General features: G+C 39.8%; 1 long non-coding RNA gene across 1 annotated transcript in view; it reads right to left on the bottom strand.

Moving 5' to 3' along the window:
* Nucleotides 1-4,632: 4,632 nt before the first annotated feature.
* Nucleotides 4,633-14,284, bottom strand: part of LOC119482707 — a 307,476-nt gene continuing 297,824 nt past the window's right edge. The window contains exon 2 of the long non-coding RNA XR_005205504.1: nt 4,633-4,740. This is a non-coding gene — a long non-coding RNA (uncharacterized LOC119482707). The remainder of the gene's footprint in view (nt 4,741-14,284) is intronic.

The following is a 14,284-nucleotide window of genomic DNA, read 5'->3' as shown; positions in this document are numbered from 1 at the left end:
TTGCCACCTGGTTCTCACATCTCTGCAATTAACTGTTGAGTACAACGCTATCATAACCCATAGGAATGATGGCCAAAAATTAAAAAATAAGAACCAAGTTATATCAAATGTTGAGTGTAGAGAGGAGAAACTGTCTCTCAGATATTTTGCTACCCAATATACCAGGACTCAAACCAGCAGGCAGTTATAAGCCACTAGCTTCCAACAAAGCAGAGAAAAAAACACGACACACTTATTCTTCTGTTATTGTGTTTAACGATGAAACTGTGTGTAAAGTGTGTAACAGTAATGTGAGGGTGGTTTGACAGTTGGCACCTTAATGAAAATGGCTCCAACAGTGAGTGACTGAAGAAAAAAAAAGACAAAATGTGTGTGTGTGTGTTTCTGCATTAAGGAGTGTATAAAGGTATAAAGGTGTGTGAGTGTGCAGAACGAGTGAAGACATCTGAACATTGTGTTCGGGGGCCCCGCCGCCGCTCTGTATTAGCTTCACCTCGTTATCGTTATCGCCCTCCTCCATTGTGGCATGAAGGGCGGAAAATGATTAGAGGAACAGGTGACAATGGAGGCAGAGATTTCTGCCTTTACCCGGGGCAGCGCCACTGTCAGGTACAGCGGCATTACACTCAAAAGAAAAGAAGAGGGGCGCCCGCACAAAAGAGCTCCTTTCTTACTTTAAAACACTCACGTCTTCTTCAGGAGTGCAGAATGGGGTGTTCATGGGAGCCAATTGACTTCCTCCATCCTTCTCTCAGGTTATCACAGAAAAGAAAGATGAGCGCTCGGAGAGGAAAGACTTTCCGCTCCTCCTCTTCACTCCTCAACTCCCTTCTTTTTTTCTGATCCGAGAAGGGAGAAGAGGGAGAGATAACGGCGAAAGGAAGGAGGGGAGGACAGGAAGCGAGGCCGAGGCTGTTTCCCACGGCGACGTCTGTGCGTGTGCACGACATGGACTCTGATGTAGTAACGCCAGGGCATTATCTCATTCAACCCCCTCCTTCTTATCTCAATGCGTTCCCCTCCCTCTTTTCTCCTCCCCCCCCCCCAGCCTTACACAAAGCTATCAGCTCTGTGGACTTTTCTGACTATTTATGTCGGACAAGGTCAGGATCGTTTAAACCGCTCAGCCTCTCTCAGCCCCTGCAGATGAGATAGCGCGGGAAGGAGGGAGAAACGATCGATTCCCGCCGCCACGCAGATTTATTCCCCTCCTTCCCCCTTCCTTCTCTCTCATCCTCCCAATGGGGTTTTTGCACCGGTCACCATTGCCACCGACGCCACCAGGCTCATCAGTCTCTTTAACACCCCGTGGCGTTTAAAATACAGTAGCAGCCCTTAAACTGGCCACTTTTCTCCCGGTCCAAATGAGAGGCGTCCTCCCATCAATCTGAGCCGCTCGGGTTTCAGAGGGAGGCGTGAATGGTGAGGCCTGTTGAGAGGGAGAGAGAGAGAGGGGAAGAGATTTAGACGGGGGAAGTGGCGGTTTGTATCATTCACAGGGGTGTTTTACAAATGAAGTGGGGCACTTACTCAGGCTGAAGGCTTGATTGTGAAGTGGGCTGGGAAGTGGGACACTAATATGGGTTTTCAAAGGCCAATAAAGACCCTGATGTTTAGGGGTCAACGCTGCTGTTGGCTGATATTTAAGGCCACTGTTCAGGATCTGTAATATAGTAATCTTCATGTCAGTCAAACAGCTAATGTGGAGTCTTTTGTTCAGGTGTCTTAATCAAGTTTTCAAGTTTTCATTTTTGTTTAAAAATCAACTTAAAGGATTATCAAAATAGTTCCAGATGCATTTTCTGTCGACCAAATAATCGAATAATCATTTCAGCTTTCATTTATTAAAACATGTTACAAGACAGTTTTCATCCAAATAATTACAAGGATTGTGTTTATCCAAGATATTTTTTTTATCTTGTCAGAGCAGAAATTGTCATAATCATTGAGACCGCAGGACACCGAAACTCTCCTTTGAACGCCGGGATAACACTGATGCTAACAGTGAAACCTATTCATGCGTAAGTGTGTGGAATCTGATCAAAACGTCTCATTAGATTCAGTTCATATTGAGGGTTTTCTCAGCCAGCGTAGCGTGATGTAGCGTGTCGCCGGCTTTGTCTGAGCGACTGTTTTGTTTGTGAGAATACTTACACATGTCTTCTTCAGTGTGTGTGTGTGTGTGTGTGAGTGTGTGTGTGTGTGTGATCCCCTGCCACTCATGTCTTGGGTTACTGTGTTTCTGGCTGTATGATAGATGGCTCAGCCCAACCTCAGAGCCCTGAGCCGCCGGACAGCATGTCACTGCCAGTTTCCGCCAACTGAGTGTGTGTGTTTGAATATGAGGATGTCTATGATGTGTGTGTGTGTGTGTGTGTGTGTGTCTGGCCAGTTCCGACCCCCCACTGCAACAGGATAGGTGGGTAAGGACGGCCTGGCAGTGTGTTTGCATGTGTGTGTGTGTGTGTGGTGTGAACTGCCTGAGGTCCGCGTCCCGCTGAGTGTGGCGGCCCCGGCCCTTTCCTGTCCAGACCACACGTCTAACCAAAACCCAATGTGTGTTTAAGTGTGTGTGTGTGTGCCAGTGTGTGTGTGTGTGTGTGTGTGTGTGTCCAGGACAGTCTTAGTCATTCATAATTCCATTTGAAGCTGCAACTAATGATTATTTCCCTCATTGTTTAATCTATTGATCTTATTTCTGATTATTTGACTACTATTTTTAATCTATAAAATGTGAAAAATGTGAAAAATGCAGAAAGTGACATCTTCAAATTGCTTGTTTTGTGAAACCATCAATCCGAAACCCAAGTTTCCAGAGCCCCAGTGACATTGATTAATCCATTTTCTTTATATTTATCAACTTAATTGTCACAATTTCCCACAGCCTAAAGTGACATCTTTAAATTGCTTGTTTTGTCTGACCAATAATATTAAAAAAAAAGATAAACAAAAGCAGTAAATCCTCATATTTGACATCCTAAAACAAGCAATTAATTACCTTTTTTTAAAAAAATCATTCATTTGATTGTGTGATACGATGAAAAGCTCCAGAACAGCTACTAAATGGACTTTACGGAGAGATTTTTTTGTCAATTGTTGCTTCCAGGGTCAAAAACAACACTGAAGAAGACAGTGTGCTATGACCAAAAGCTCCAGAACAGCAACTAAATAGACCTTGTAGTGATTTTCTGTTTGTCAACTGCTGTTCCTAAAGTCATGAATGAACTTTCAATCCCAACAGTGACTACTCGTTTAAGATGTTTTTTTATAAACATGATTTGTAAAAGACTAAAAGTTTTTCAGATTAAGTATTTTATGCCAAATAAATTTCTTAAATGATTGAATCGATTGTCAGACTCGTCGAAATATTTTGTTAATGGGTTAATCAAACAATGGTTCCTTTATAGGGCACGATTATTGTGGCCAAAAGAATTCACAATAACATATTTGGTCTCTTTTTTTGGTAAATGAATTACACTCAAAATACGAGCGTAGCGTGGTGGAGAGAGAGTCTATAAACATAACTGTATCTATAAAATGATTTAAGAGGCGCTGGATTAGTTACAGGATATTATCATGTGTATTATATCACGGTTATCATCAATACCTGTATATCGTGACGTTGTGACGTATCTCTTTATCATCGTTCCTTTTTCAGAGGTCCATCTCCTCATGCCTCCAGTTCATCCATTCATCAGCCTTCTCCATCTGATATTTGACAAGCTACAACAAGTGACTAATTATTGATCTTTTTTTATAATTCAATAACTACATTGTTGGACTAAATTGAAAGCTCCAGAACAGCTACTAAATGGACCTTGTGGTGCGATTTGTTTTCGTCAATTGCTGTTTCAAAAGTCAGGGATGAACTTTCAACTCTAACTTTTAAGCCAACGTGGATGAAAAGTCCTTAAAGTGCTGAAATAAAATGGAAATTTGAACGTCTACAATTCAATCACAAGTCTGTCTCTTGAAGAAGATCATGTGATATGATGAACAGCTCAAGAACAGCCGCTAAATGTTAGGAGTGTAATAATACATCGATCTGGATCAATGTATCAATTCAGTGATCAATGATCCAATATCATCAATCATGAGAAATGTGGCACTTTATAGTGAACGACATGAGGTCTCTTTTTTATTGTTTTTATTAAAAAAGAATAAATTGTTTTTCATTTAAATGTCTGGAAGAGCCCAGTAATAAAAGTAATAGTCATATCATAATTTATTTGCTTTTTGTAAGTTGATATAATATGACATCGTCTCCAATCGATCGCAGGCCTCTGAATTGAACTGGATCGAAATCGTATCATGACAGACTTTGTGATATCAGCAAATATCGTATCGTTGTCCAAAGAATCAATATAATATCGTATCGTGATGAAACTTGTGATTTACACCCCCACTAAATGGACTTTGTGGTGAGATTTCGTTTGCAAGTTGATGAATAAACTTTAAGAATTTCCACATGATAAACTTCCTTAAAGATTAAAAGCCAAACAAACAAATAATCGATTATGAGAATAGACGTTGATTAATCAGTTTCTTTTCTCTTAAAAGTGTGTCTCCTCCGACCTCCTCCATCTCTCCATCATCCTTTCCCCATCTAATAATTTAATTCTAAAACTTTTCCCAGTTCTTCTGCCTCCTATTTCTTGCGCTCCAACTTCTCTCCTCCAATCTCTGATTCTTCTTCGCTTCTGAGATTTTCGCCGCCGATATCAGACAAACGAACGGCACCTAGAGGAGGATGGAAAATAAGTAGTCAAATCCCGCTTGCCCCCCCTTCTTCCCTATTCTTCCTCCCTCTCTCCAGTGCTGCCAGCAGACAGTGTGTTTCTCAGCGTAGTGGAGATTATAGCCGGGAATGACAAGCACGCCGTCTGATACCATATCCGCTCTGAATTACAGATCAGCCCTTTTTAAATGATATTTTAAATACTTGCTGCAGGCTGCGAGTTTTCACAGGGTCTTATTTCATTGTTATTATACTAGTACCATATTTTTGTTAGAAAATCAGTGTTGGCGCTTATTTAAATGAGGGAGAGTGGAAGCCGATATACACTCCAGTGTGTTATTTTACTGTGCCACTTTGGAAAATCCCCCCGCTACAGTATACTCCTCACATACACCCACCACCTCCTTTTTTTTTTTTTAGTGTGTTCTTGGTGGGAATTAAAAGGGAGCACTGTGAAGAGGACAAAAGAGAAAGGACAAATTGTAATTAGTTTGATTTTGTGTGCTTGGCTGTGAGGTTGGTGGAGCCCATTAAGGGTTAGATTCCCACACAGAAAGCAGACTGGGGCTTTGATTACCTCTCTCATGTGTTGGAGGAGGAGGGGTTGCTCAAAAACCGGGCGCGGATTTGACTTGAATTGTTTCACCGTCGCTCATTTTGATCATTGAATTAATGTGGGATGGCAAAAATGTCCCTTTGTTTTTCTATTTTTTTTAAAACATGGAGATGGGCAGGTCAGGATTTAGAGGAAGAGGAAGATGAGGTGTACTGTAGTACGCGTAAAGGCGTGCTGGGTGGCGCTGTTGCCCCAGCCATGCTCCCGCTTTTTGGATTAAAGGTCCCTCGGTTTCAGTCGAAGGCTCTGAGCTCTTTGTGCTTTGGCGTTTCATGATGGGATTCTCTGGAGAGCAGAGGATGGAGAACGACACTCCTTCCCCCTCTAACCCTCTCTCTCTCTCTCTCTCTCTCTCTCTCTCTCTCTCCTCTTCCTCTTCCTCTCCCTCGCTCTCTGCTGCTGGAATACACCCTAACCTTGACATATTGAGAATGAAAACGACGGTTCCACATCCCATGCTCGCTTGTTGACAGCGTTAACACTCTTTTCATGTGTGTTTTGATAGCTGAAAATGAACCATATTAGAGTGTTATGAGAAATTATGTTTAGTGTGTGTGTGTGTGTGTGTGTGTGTGAGGACATGCATCGCGTTATGTGTGTGTGCATGTCCACATAACTCAATTTTTTAGACAGAAAATCATTTTCGTTTGCTCCCACGCTCTTAATTCATGTGCACACGCACCACACACACGAACACACACACATACGTACATGCACAGCACTAATTGTGCTCCATGTTTGTTTGTTGGGTCTGAGAGGAAAGTATGTAAAATAGGCCCAAGGGACGGAAAATATAGCCAGTGGGGCTAAACTAACAATTGTAACCCTCCCAACCTCTGTCTCAACCCTTTAACTCTTTAACTTACCCGTCTTACTGCTCTCTCACCCCCTTGTATACCTTCCTAACTGCAGTCACCCCTCATACACCCCCTGCATGTCCAATGTATGCTATATATAGGCCTACACTGCATCATCCTCAACAAGACTGCAGTGTGTGTTTTAAAACTGCATATGTTGCATGTGTGTATTGTTGAGGATTCAGCTGATCTGTGTGTTTGAGGGCTCATGATACTGATGATATGTTTTGTACTGAAGCTGCTGAAAGCTGATATGTTATGCTGGTATGCTATAGCTTTAATATTGACCTTTTTCATACCAAACACATAAATACACTGGAACACACTGTATACACTTCCGAAACCACATTTTAGCCACAAGACTATAAAAGCACTCAAACCCCAACCGTATTATCTTTTTACACATTACCACAGTATCTTATTAAATAAAAAATAAGTACAGGTTGCAGACTGCATCAATATCTTTAGAAAAGCAACTGCAAATTATCTAATTAAATCTAGTAGAAGGCGACATGGTCCTGCTCTACAAAAAAACAAACACATACACTTTAACTTTAACCCTCATCCTACCAACATATTTAAAGCAGCAGTAGGCGAGATTGGAGCAAATATTATTAAAAAAAGTTAATTTTGTAGAAAGGTTGCTATATCCTGACAATAGTCAGCTGTCAATCACTCGCAAACTCCGACCAAATGGTAAAACTAGGCAGCGCTGATCAAATATGAATCAATATTCTGTTACTGTAATGCCTATATCGCTCCTCAAATGTTTCTAGAATCATCTTGCAGTGTACTGTTTAGCTGTAAAATGAGAAAGTTTGTGACCCGGCAGCCATGTTGAGATCAGTTGAGGAAATACCAAGCATCGCCCACCAGCCGGAGCACAGCCAATAGGAACGCTCTCTCTCTCTGAAATGACCTGTGATTGGCCAAAGTCTCCCGTCACACGATTTTTTAAAGCCTGAAAACAGCCATGAGGAGGTGTAGAGAGTCTAGTTATCTCTCAGAACACTTGAATTACAATATGCTGAAAGGTTATTATGGAATTTTTACCCGATGATGCCAAAAATATACTGCCTACTGCCACTTTAACACAACTTGTGATTAATAAATAACCCACAATGCAATGCGGTAGTGACGACAACGTTCATAACAGACGTTGACGGACAGCTCTGTACTACAATAACCCTTCAATTTAACTGTAAGTAAAATTAATTCAGACTTTTCATCTCACAAATCATCGTTTGGTCGCACGAGGTTGGCACAGGTTACCATGGATACGCATCTCCAACCGGCAAGGAGGCTCTCAGGAAGTGATGACGTAAATTATTGCTCAGTGCGTCCGAAAAGATGCATACTACTGTTTACTCACACAAAAGTATGTTGAATGATAGTACACATATTAGGTATGTAGTGCACAGTATGAGATTTCGGATGCAGCCACAGGCTACATGCAACCTTTCTGGAGTCTGATCAATACATTACAGTGTACACTTCATCAGATAGATTCTGTAGAATGAATCAATCACACTGCATTTTTCAACTGCATCATCACATAACATCAGAGGAAGCCGACTCACTGAACTCTGAGTAATACAGTGAGTAACTACACAGACAGTGGAAACAGACCATGTTCAACTGTAACCACTGGCTCCAGCAGAGTCCTGCTCTAATGATGCTCACTTCCTCCTCATGAGTGTGTGTGTGTGTGTTTTCCCATCAGTGTTTATGCCATAATTGAAGCCGTGGCCCCTCCTTGCCCTTATGAAACCTATTATACAGTACAAAGGTATTAGTTAGAGGATATTTATTGTGTCTGTGCCACTCGCGCAACATTTAGTCAATGCTTCATTTGTCGACTGGTTTTAAAAATGAGGCATGTCTCATCATAATGAAATGAGTTTGTGTCTCAAAGTGTGAGACAGAGCTGAGTGTTTTGTTTCCTTGGTGGTGGTGTGTGTGGGTGAATGCATTTCAAGTTTTACAGGAAGAAAGGTTAGAAGTACAGTCATTTTGTACTGGAGCTGCAGATTGAAAACACGTTGTGCTGATATCTTTCTCACACCCTAAATTTGTACGTTTTAACATGAGAATTGAATCCTTGTAAAGGTGGAGAAGTGTCTAAATCAGCATTTACGTCATGCGACATGAAAGTCTCTACTCAAACCTTTATTTGAGTTTTGCATGGTCATTGATGATAAATATGGAGGACGGAACCTGCCAAAAATTATTGTAAAAATAAATGTATAAAGAAAAGAATATAGAAATAAATATGTTTGGGGAATTATATATGGGGTGAAATGGAAAGGGAAAATTGTGCATAAATAAATAAATAAAAAAAATAAAATAAGAAATACTTGTAAAAATAAATATAAAATAAATAAAAAATACTTGTAAAAATAAATATAAAATAAATAAATAATAAATGTAAAAATAAATAAATACAAACTTTTATAAAAAATAAATACAGAAATAAATAAAAGAGAAAATTAAACAGAAGTCAATATAAAAGGGAATTAATATAAAGATAAATAAATAAATAAGCAAATTAAAACAGAAATATCAATTTATGTCAAATTTTATCGATTCATTAATGGCTGCATTTATTTTTTATATTATTTTTGCTATATTTAATGACATTTATTTATCAGGTCATTTATTTATCATTTAATTTATTTTTTATTTTGGCAGGTTCCGTCCTCCTTAGTTAAGGAGCTGATATCTTTATTTTATTTGAATGATTTATCATTAATTTTTCAGAACAGGTTACTTTGTGACATTATATATAAGGTTTCTCCTGCATAGAGAAAAATGGTCTGTTGATATATGGGGTAAACAAAAGTTACAAACTTATTGTCTCATAAAGAATAACTATAGTGTAGAACTTTTTGTGAAATATAATTTAAACAAAAGACAAAGATCCCTATATGTGCACAGTTATGCTCAGAAACATTACCATTGATAAGGTTCACTTTTTGTTTTACTGTCCTGTCTACGAGGACATAAGGGTGCCCAAACGTTGTGTGCATGACACGGAAATAAAGAAATCAATCAATCAATATTGATGAAATTATTTTCAGAATAACGGCTCAACATCACTGGCCAGTATCTGATATTTTTTGCCCTTACACAAGAGTTTGTATGATGCAGTGACTCACCCATTGATTTCATAATACTATGTGTGAATGCTGAACATCAGCAAACATTGCATCAAATACAGCAGACTCTTCCCTTTCCTTTCCTCTCCATCTTCTCTCCCTCTCATCACACCATTTCAATTTCCCTTTCCTCCTTTTCCTCCCCGCTCCTCTTATGCTCCGTCTATCAGCCGCCGTCCTCTCACCTCTCCCTCAACTCCTGCTCCCAGGTTTCATTTTCCTTCTCCAAGACTCCATTTTCTCTCCTTGTCCTTTTACTTCCTTTCCTCGTGCAGATAAGAGGCGACTCCACATGCATGAACATTTACACACACAAAACATACACATGCATGGAAATGATTAAAGATGTATACTGTACGTGAACTGATACTCGGGTTGAACCGGCACATACTGTACATCATGTAGATGCTGGATTTTTTCGATTGAAGCTATGGATCGCCTCAAGGCCTGAAATGAAAACCCATTAAATCGAACATTTCTCCTTTTCACTTGCATATTGTCACGGATTGGTGAGAACTTGAATTTTAAAACCATGTTTTAACGTTTACCAAACTGTATTTTTTGGGTTTAGTAGAAGTGGAATCCAGAATTTGATAAAATTTTATCAAGAAACGGAAAAACACAGAACATGCAACCCTGACTCCTATGAAGATTGTTTTTTTTCTAGTCCTCAAAATGTGGCGTTCGTGGCTGTGGTTGAATATAGACCTGTTTGAAGTCGCTGTTGACTTTTTCGACATTTGACCAAGACGACAATCTTTCTCTAACCTTATCCAAGAGCTTTGCGTTGCCTAAACATAACCATAAAGACTTAATTCATGCATTTGTTGCTATAAGTGAACAATAAGTCGACAAATGAAATACGTTGTCAGTGATTGTTTTGCTAAAAGATTCAGGATGAACATTTTGCAACCTTGCAGATGGCTTTTTTTAAAAAACGTTTCCTCATTAGGTTGATAACTAGAATCACCGCCTCACGGTTGTATGCCTCCGCCAACCAGTCAAGTTGCAGTTTACATCCATGTCTGTCCAAAATGTCATCACTTCATCATTTTATCCTGTTAGATATTTGTGTGATTGTCATAATTAGCATTAGCAAAAACGTGTTTTGTGAGGTCACACTGACCTTTGACTACCAAATTCTAATCAATTCATCCTTGAATCCAACTTGACGTTTGAGCCAAATTTGAAGAAATCTGCTCAAGGCGTACCTAAGATATCATGTTCACGAGAATGGGACGGACAGACGGACGGAACCGCTTGAATGTCGCCAGCACTGAGGTACAAAAGACATAATCCGGGTGACATTACAGTATGTTTCTGTCAAAGCATATTTGATGTTGCAAATTCAAATTAGTAGTGTATGAAAAGTAACTTTTAGGAACCATGTTACCCTTCAAGGAAAGGTGTGAAAATGACCAAAGCTGGACTGAAGGTTTAGGTGTTATAGGTAATTTTTTTGCCATGCTACCTGCGTGGCTCTGAGCATGACAGTGTTGGTCGGTTGGTCCACCACTTTGGTCCAGACTGAAATGTCTCAACAACTATAGATAGACGAAGTCCCTCCCTTTCTTTCTGTGACTTTCTTGACTTGCAAAATCATCTGTTTAATGTGTACAATATATACGGAAACAACGTAACATAAGTACGGAAAACACGACACAAAAAACGCGTCACAAAGATCACTAACGTAACTAGAAAAATAAAAATATCTGCAGTTAGGTTTAGGCAAGAAAACCACTGAGTTAGGTTTAGGAAAAACGTCCTAGTTGGGCTTAAAATAAGTAAAATATGTATGGAAACAACGTAACACAACTACAGAAAACAGGTCACAAACATCAATAAAAAACATGTGACATAATCAGTCAACAACGGTCTCAAACACCAGTCTCCTGGTTGAAAGTCGTGTGTTTGTTGGATCCATCCACCTCCCCTCCAATCCGCCATAAACAGTTTTTTTCACTTTTTATTCACTAGCTCTGAGCGTAGCATATTTACGCAGATGTGCTTATATTCCAGTCAGTGCAGACTCCAGCAATTGTGCAACATGTATTGTCTTTATCTTATTTTCTGTACACAAGTCCACACTCTCACCTCACAGAGCTTTCAGGAAGGTAAATATTCAAAAGCCCGAAGCCGTTCGTTCCCACACTCGTTCACCTTTTCCCACCGCTTCAGTGTGTGAAGTCCAAATGAAACAGAGATATTCATGGCTCCTCTCCATGAGCATAAAGGCCTGGACCTCCTAACCTGGCCATTCAATTAGCCACAGTGGCCAGTGTGTGTGTGTGTGTTACTCTATGTGTGTGTGTGTGTGTGAGTGCAAACTATTGCCCTGTCTGAGCAGCCAACCTCAACTAAGGGCCAGGCTCAAACAGCGGCTTAAAGCTAACCAGGTCACAGCTGATGGTGTGAGAACCGGGGCTGTGCTCGGTTTACTGTGTGTGTGTGTGTGTGTGTGTGTGTGATGAAGACAGAAAGAGCTCAAATAAACCTTCTATATGTTGGTGTTTATGGAGGTGTGTTGCCAAAAAGGAAACCTGCTTCATAACAGTTTCCCCCGTGATGTCACTCACTAGTTGCAGAGGGAGGTGTGAAATGTGCGGTACAGAGTTTTTACGGGTATGGGTTTAGTTTATTTTGGTTTTTAGCTGGAAGCGGCGTTGCGTACGTGCTGGTCCCGTTGTAGCCGCCACGTCTTTCAGCGGCGTACGCGTCTGTTTTCAGAGGCAGTCAAGCTACACTGATTTTCTGCTGTAGTGTTTAAGTAAGCAGAGCCCGGTTCTGTTGAATCACACCCTCTTAATGTTGACACATAAAGGCAAGTTATGACTGTTTAACCTTCAGCTGTCTGGCAGGGCTAATAGGGCATTCACAGGGAGTAGATGTTTATTTTTGGCAACATCAAGTGGAAAAACAACCTGATTTTATTGTTTTACTTTTGCAGCACCTTCTTCAGCGAGACTGAAATTCAATTAATCAGTGAAACTTTGATAATTAATTGTCATTAAGGTTAATTTAGGGTTGGTTTTTCATTATTTTTAATTTACAAATAGCAAACATTTTCTGGTTAAAGCTTGTTAAATGTGAGGATTTCTTTCTTTTCTCTCATTTCTTATTGTCGTTAATAGTTTTTAACCATTGCTCTATCAAAACAATTTGTCCTCTATCGTTTGACATTTTCTTCAAGTCTTGTCATGACCATGATGTTGCTAGGAAACCAGCAGAGACTTCAGGAAGTAACTGCGCCAGCACATAAACCACTGTACAACCACAACTTGTTTGTTTTTGTACGGGTTAAACAAACGAGATGTTCAGATGTTGACTAGTGAGCTCTAGTGATGCTTGTGGGTGGATTTGGTTACCTTTGGACAGAACCAGGCTAGCTGTTTCCACCTGCTTCCAGTCTTTATGCTAAGCTATGCTAATCAACTACTGGCTATACTGTATACGTCAGGCTGAATTTGCAACCCCCGTCTCCAACTAAATTACTCTCCCAAACAACTTAACTGCAATTACAATTTAGTTTTCAATTATGTTTCGAGGGAAACATTTTCTCCCGGATTATGGTCGCGGTTTTAAACACGTGGTTAATGTTGTAAATTGACACAAAACACAAAAAAATGAAACAAAAATACTTGGTTATGTTTAGTAAAAAAACATAATTTTTTGGCTTAAAATTTATACATTTGTTACGTTATTTAAACTACGGACGTACATTAAAATACGCTGACTTTTGATTTCACACAGGACACAAACAGCCGTCCCCTAGGTGAAAGTCCTGTGTTTGTTTGACCTTTCCACCAAAAACGGTACTTTATGGACCTTGTTTTTTCAACTACAGTTTTCAATGTCACGGATGAACCTCCAGGACAACATTGATTTGACCGAAAGCTCCAGAACAGCTACTAAATGGACCTTGAGGTGACAATTGTTTTCTCAATTGATACAGAATCTATTTTATATTGCAAGACAGTGCGGAATAATATCATTTTAATGTGTAATTTTGAGGGAAACAAAGGAGAAAACTCAATGTTAAGGGGTTGAAGCAGGCCTTCACTTTAAATTATGGAAGTAGTTTTCACTTGAAAGGTCGGACTACACATGTTGCTCTCCGTGCCCAGGGCAAGGCTTGAGACAGAGGGTAGTAAGGCATTTGCTGTAAGGGCCACACAACTGTGGAATAACCTTTTAAAACGTATTTTCTGTTTTATGTCTGTGAAGCACTTTGTGAACTTGTTTCTGAAAAGTGCTATATAAATAAAGTTTATTATTATATTTACAGAAGTTCCAAGTAGCTAAGAGAGGTCCCTCCCTAAGGTACTTCTATATAAACAGTGAGTTAAAAAAAAATGTTTGTATCAGGAAGAAGTGTCAATCAAACAAGGAATGTAGCATCTTCCTTGGAAATCCTGCGAGATTTTACTTCCGTTTTTCTTTCACTGCTCACACCAACGTTACCCTGATCTTATTCAGTTTATTCCAGAGAAATTGAAGGTGTAAATAATGTCACTTATTGTTTATTTTTCCCATGAAATACCTTTATAGACATCAGTTGTTCAAGCAGGAAATAAAACATCTTCTTGTCCATAGTTTGAATCACTAACGCGTTACAGAAATCAGTGATGAAGAGAATTAAAACAGACATGTATTCATAATAAAAAATACCTCACACTGTTACTTTAATGCCCCGATGTGAGCTTGAACCCCGACAAACCACCGTCCTCTTCCTCGCTGACAGGCATTTCCCACCATCAGAGACCGTATAGTGTGTGTTTCTATAGTCTGCCATTCCCAAAGTTGGCGGAGTGTGAAGACATATAATTGCTTCATGAAACCTAACTAGGTGATATGAATAATCTGTCAGTGGAGGAGGCGACCCGGCCTCCACGCCAATCACCGAGGTGTCCCGGAG

Source organism: Sebastes umbrosus, chromosome 23, assembly GCF_015220745.1.
Source record: "Sebastes umbrosus isolate fSebUmb1 chromosome 23, fSebUmb1.pri, whole genome shotgun sequence".
Classification (NCBI taxonomy): Eukaryota; Metazoa; Chordata; class Actinopteri; order Perciformes; family Sebastidae; genus Sebastes; species Sebastes umbrosus.
The sequence above is the reverse complement of the archived record's forward strand: the minus strand, read 5'-3'. Positions and strand labels throughout refer to the sequence as shown.